Raw genomic sequence first — 6316 nt, 5'->3', positions numbered from 1 at the left:
TTGCTCCCTTGTAGGTTCTGTAACATACTGTTCTAAGAAACAATCCCGTATGCATTCTATGAATTCCTCTTCCAGGCTACCCCGTGCGATTTGATTTGACCAATCGATATGTAGGTTAAAATCCCCCATGATTACTGCCGTTCCTTTTTCACATGCCTCTATTATTCCCTCGATTATTGTTCGCCCCACCGTGAAGTTATTATTTGGGGGGGCCTATAAACTACGCCCACCAGTGACTTTTTCCCCTTACTATCTCTAATCTCCACCCACAATGATTCAACATTTTGTTCATTAGAGCCAATATCATCTCTCACAACTGCCCTGATATCATCCTTTATTAACAGAGCTACCCCACCTCCTTTCCCTTCTTGTCTATCCTTCCGAATTGTCAGATACCCCTGTATGTTTAATTCCCAGACCTGCGCCGATTTCTTTAACTCTCCCCAAGGATTTTCTGAAGTGGCCACATACGCTGGAGTAACTATTAGCTGGCCAAAGTTGCCTAAATGGGCAGAACTGGCGTAGGTGGCTGGTAGCGCCCTCTTTTGGAAAAAAAACGAACCTAAAAGAATCGTAACTAACTGAGTTACACTGGTGCAAATTGATTGGGGAAATGGGGATTTTGAAATTACGCCAGAAAAACCAAGTTACTCCCAAAAAAAAAACAGAGCAACTCCTGGCCAAAACTGAGCCCCGTGTGTACAGTTATGAAGCCAGATCACCTCACCAGTCGGTTGTTGCATTGTCACTCAAGCAGCTGCTGGAAAACGTTTTGGTTGCATCGCAGCCTCTGACAGTGACGTACGTGTGGATAGGCACAACCCTCTCCATCTGATTGCTGGAATACTGTCACTTTACATATCTATGAAGCAGTTTCACTGAAAAAGGGAAAAAGGCAACTTCTGTAAACTAATCTGTTCCAATTAGAAAATAACAGTGAAAGAGTCAACAGTTATATGTCTTTGGGCACAGTCAGTCTGACTCAATAAAGGGAGGGCAAACGGGAGCTGAGAACAGTTTGGGCCGCCGCGGCATCGCTTCTCGGCCTTTTGGCTAAGATCAAGTGTAGTATCTGTTCTTATCAGTTTAATATCTGATACGTCCCCTATCTGGGGACCATATATTAAATTGATTTTTGGAACAGGGAGATGGAATAGGGGCTTGCTCCGTCCACTCCACGCATCGACCCGGTATTGCAGTGTCTCTGGGAACGGTGCACCTCCCTTTTGGGAGAATTTCAAAATTAAAAGCAGATTCATTCAAAACATCTCCTTTTTTCTTTCTTTTTATGCAGTCGCCGCAAAGGCACGGTGGGGAAGGGCCACAGTTTAAAGCCCTTCTGCCACGCAAAACCCGGGGGCAGGAATCAGTACATAATTTACTTTTTGTGTACATAGAGCACCAAATCTGTAAACACCAATGTCGTGCCATGTACAATGCAAGGTCTGTTGCGAAATGCATGTTTGAAAAGAAAAATGTAAATATACCTTCACCCATTCCGTGTACTGTATCGTAACACATGAAACGTCATTTGTGTCAATGTACCACAATGTATCCTGTTTATTGTACCGAATTGCACTTCAACTGGAAAACAAGGAATGTAATGAACAGAACTGCCGTCAGCACCCAAATATAGTGTATGGGATTGCTGACCGCAGCTAAATGTACTGAAGTGCCTAATGTACTGTACAGATTTTTTTATGAATAAAGTATATTTTGAAAAAAAAATCTGTTCTTATCAGTTTAATATCTGATACGTCCCCTATCTGGGGACCATATATTAAATTGATTTTTGGAACAGGGAGATGGAATAGGGGCTTGCTCCGTCCACTCCACGCATCGACCCGGTATTGCAGTGTCTCTGGGAACGGTGCACCTCCCTTTTGGGAGAATTTCAAAATTAAAAGCAGATTCATTCAAAACATCTCCTTTTTTCTTTCTTTTTATGCCACACTCATTTTACTTGCCATTATTGCTTGCTTGCACAGCTCCTCCACTTTATCATTTCTACATCACACACAATTCAACAAAAAAAACAAACACCATTTCCACACACAACTCACTCACCCGACTACACCCAAACACAGCCTGCTGCACATTCGCTCTCAAATTTCAAAGATTTTGCACACATCTCACGCTTGTATCTTGTCACACAGCACACAGCGTGTATACTGTCACACGACACATGACATTTATATAGTCACACATCACATGATGTGTACATTGTCACACATCACACACGTGTATATTATAAAATCACATGGCGCACACTGTCACGACTCAGACATGTGTATACTGTAACACATCACATGGCATGTATATTGCAACACATCACATGGCGTGTATATTGTAACACATCACACGCGTGTATGTTGCAACGCAGCAGATGTGTATATTGTTACACAGCACACAGCGTACACATTGTCACATATCACACACCGTGCACATTTTCACACATCACACGGCGCGCTCATTGTCACACATCACATGTGTGTATATTGTAACACATCACACGCATGTACATTATCACATTTCACACGTCGCGCACATTGTCACACACCATACGCGTGTATATTGTCACACCTCACATGATGTGTATATTGTCACACATCACGTGTGTATATTGTAACATCACACACATTGGCTCACAGACAACATGTATTTGTCACACATCACACATGTATATCATCACACGGCGTGTATATTGTAACACAGCACACGTGTATACTGTAACACATCACACGTGTGTATATTGTAACACATCATACGGCGTGTATATTGTAACACAGCACGTGTGTATATTGTAACACATCACACACGTGTATATTGTAATACAGCACACGTGTGTATATTGTAACACAGCACATAGCGCAAACATTGTCACACATCACACGGCACGCACATTTTCACATATCATACGGTGCGCCCATTGTCACACATCATACGCATGTATATTGTCGCACGTCACGCGTGTATATTGTAACACATCACACGCATGTATATTGTAACACGTCACATGTATACTGTCACACATGTATATTGTCACACAGCACACGTGTATATTGTAACATCACACGCCGTGTATATTGTAACACAGCACACGTGTATAATATAACATATCACACAGCGTGTATATTGTAACACATCACACGTGAGTGTATATTGTCACACATCACACGTGTATATCGTAACAAATCACACGACGTGTATACTGTAACACAGCACACATGTATAGACTGTAACACATCACACGGCATGTGTATATTGTAACACATCACACGACCTGTGTACATTGTAACACATCACATGCGTAGGTATAGTGTAACACATCACATGTATGTATATTGTAACACATCACACGCGTGTAAATTGTAACACATCACACGTGAATATCGTAACACATAACACGCCGTGCATATTGTAACACAGCACGTGTGTGTATACTGTAACACATCACACAGCATGTATATTATAACAAAACACGTGTATATTGTAACACATCACACATGTATATTGTAACACAGCACACGTGTGTATACTGTAACACATCACACGGTGTGTATATTGTAACACAGCACGTGTGTATATTGTAACACCACACGTGTGTGTATATTGCAACACATCACAGACATGTATATTGTAGCACACCACACATCTGTGTATTTTGTAACACATCACACGTGTATATTGTAACACATCACACGCGTGTACATTCCCACACACCGCGCACATTATCAGACATCACACCGCACACATTGTCACACGTCACACGGTGCGCACATTGTCACACATCAGACCGTGCGTACGGTCACACATCACATAGTGCGCACAATGTCACCCATCACTCAATGCGCACACTGTCACACATCACATCGTGCACATTGTTACACATCACACACCGCGCATGTTGTCGCACATCACATCGCGCACATTGTCACACATCGCACGATGCAGCGCATTTGGAAAGTATTGACATAATAGGTACAAGTCAGAATGGATTTGTGAAAGGGAAAGCATGCTTTACAAATCTTCTGGAATTTTTTGAGGATGTTTCCAGTAGAGTGGACAAGGGAGAACCAGTTGATGTGGTGTATTTGGACTTTCAGAAGGCTTTCGACAAGGTCCCATACAAGAGATTAATGTGCAAAGTTAAAGCACATGGGATTGGGGGTAGTGTGCTGACGTGGATTGAGAACTGTTTGGTAGACAGGAAGCAAAGAGTAGAAGTAAATGTGTATTTTTCAGAATGGCAGGCAGTGACTAGTGGGGTACCGCAAGGTTCTGTGCTGGGGCCCCAACTGTTTACATTGTACATTAATGATTTAGACGAGGGGATTAAGTGTAGTATCTCCAAATTTGCGGATGACACTAAATTGGGTGGCAGTGTGAGCTGCGAGGAGGATGCTATGAGGCTGCAGAGTGACTTGGATAGGTTAGGTGAGTGGGCAAATGCATGGCAGATGAAGTATAATGTGGATAAACGTGAGGTTATCCACTTTGGTGGTAAAAACAGAGAGACAGACTATTATCTGAATGGTGACAGATTAGGAAAAGGGGAGGTGCAGCGAGACCTGGGTGTCATGGTGCATCAGTCATTGAAGGTTGGCATGCAGGTACAGCAGGCGGTTAAGAAAGCAAATGGCATGTTGGCCTTCATAGCAAGGGGATTTGAGTACAGGGGCAGGGAGGTGTTACTACAGTTGCACAAGGCCCTGGTGAGGCCACACCTGGAGTATTGTGTACAGTTTTGGTCTCCTAACTTGAGGAAGGACATTCTTGCTATTGAGGGAGTGCAGCGAAGGTTCACCAGACTGATTCCCGGGATGGCGGGACTGACATATCAAGAAAGACTGGCTCAACTGGGCTTGTATTCACTGGAGTTCAGAAGAATGAGAGGGGATCTCATAGAAACGTTTAAAATGTTGACGGGTTTAGACAGGTTAGATGCAGGAAGAATGTTCCCAATGTTGGGGAAGTCCAGAACCAGGGGTCACAGTCTAAGGATAAGGGGTAAGCCATTTAGGACCGAGATGAGGAGAAACTGCTTCGCCCAGAGAGTGGTGAACCTGTGGAATTCTCTACCACAGAAAGTTGTTGAGGCCAATTCACTAAATATATTCAAAAAGGAGTTGGATGTAGTCCTTACTACTAGGAGGATCAAGGGATATGGCGAGAAAGCAGGAATTGGGTACTGAAGTTGCGTGTTCAGCATGAACTCATTGAATGGCGGTGCAGGCTCGAAGGGCCGAATGGCCCACTCCTGCAACCGTTTTCTATGTTTCTATGTTTGCCAAGGAACAGGACTTGGCCAAAGCTACGGTAAACAAGGAGGTTGTCGGGATACTGGAGTAAATCTGGCCATGGTGAGGCCATCCCTGGCAGCAATGTGGTCGTGTGCTGATGCCCTCTGTCCTGTGCAGCATCAGGTGATTACGGAGAAGGTTGCTGGTGTTGTTGTTGGTGCTGCCGGTGTGCCTGGTGACGCGAGTGTCGGGGCTGATCGTGGTCAGATTCTGAGGAGCAAGGTGAGAGAGTCTAAAATCATCATCATCATCATAGACAGTCCCTCGGAGTCGAGGAAGACTTGCTTCCACTCCTAAAATGAGTTCTTTGGTGGCTGAACAGTCCAACATGAGAGCCACAGACCCTGTCACAGGTGGGACAAATATTCATCAGAGGAAGTGGGGGTTGGTTCTGATTTACCACACGTTCCGGTCCGCTGCTTGTGCCTGACCTCTTCACGCTTGTAGCGTTGAGATTCAAAGAGCTCAATGCCCTCCCGGATGCATTTTCTCCATCTAGGGCGGTCTTCGGTCAGGGTCTCCCAGGTGCCAGTGGTGATGTTGCACTTCGCCAGGGAGGCCTTGAGGGTGTCCTTGTAACGTCTGCGCTGCCCACCTTTGGCTCGTTTGCCATGAAGGAGCTCTGCGTAGAGCAATTGCTTGGGGAGTCTCTCATCTGGCATGCGAACTAAGTGGCCTGCCCAGCTAAGCTGAACGAGTGTGGTTAATGCTTCAATGTTGGGGTTGTTAGCCTGGGCGAGGACACTGATGTTGGTGCGCCTGTCCTCCCAGGGGATTTGCAGGATCTTGCGGAGACATCGTTGGGGATATATCTCCAGCGACTTGATGTATCTTCTGTACATCGTCCATGCCTCTGACCCATACAGGAGGGCGGGTATTATTACAGCCCTGTAGACCATGAGCTTGGTGGTCGGTCCTTGAACACTCTTTCCCTCAGGCGGCCGAAGGCTGCACTGGCGCACTGGAGGCAATGTTGAATCTCTGCATCAATGTCTGCCTTTGTTGACAAGAGG

At 44.9% G+C, this 6316-nt stretch overlaps 2 non-coding genes across 2 annotated transcripts; both read left to right on the top strand.

The window, feature by feature from the left end:
• Positions 1 to 1033: 1033 nt before the first annotated feature.
• LOC139274502 (U2 spliceosomal RNA) lies at positions 1034 to 1224 on the top strand. The gene has a single exon (XR_011595554.1). It is a non-coding gene; the product is annotated as a U2 spliceosomal RNA (small nuclear RNA).
• Positions 1225 to 1692: 468 nt separating this feature from the next.
• On the top strand, positions 1693 to 1881 carry LOC139274206 (U2 spliceosomal RNA). Its single transcript, XR_011595419.1, has one exon. It is a non-coding gene; the product is annotated as a U2 spliceosomal RNA (small nuclear RNA).
• Positions 1882 to 6316: the final 4435 nt, after the last annotated feature.

The sequence above is a fragment of the Pristiophorus japonicus genome, chromosome 9, assembly GCF_044704955.1.
Source record: "Pristiophorus japonicus isolate sPriJap1 chromosome 9, sPriJap1.hap1, whole genome shotgun sequence".
Taxonomy (NCBI): Eukaryota; Metazoa; Chordata; class Chondrichthyes; family Pristiophoridae; genus Pristiophorus; species Pristiophorus japonicus.
Note: the sequence above shows the minus strand (reverse complement) of the source record. Positions and strands in the feature narration are given on the sequence as shown.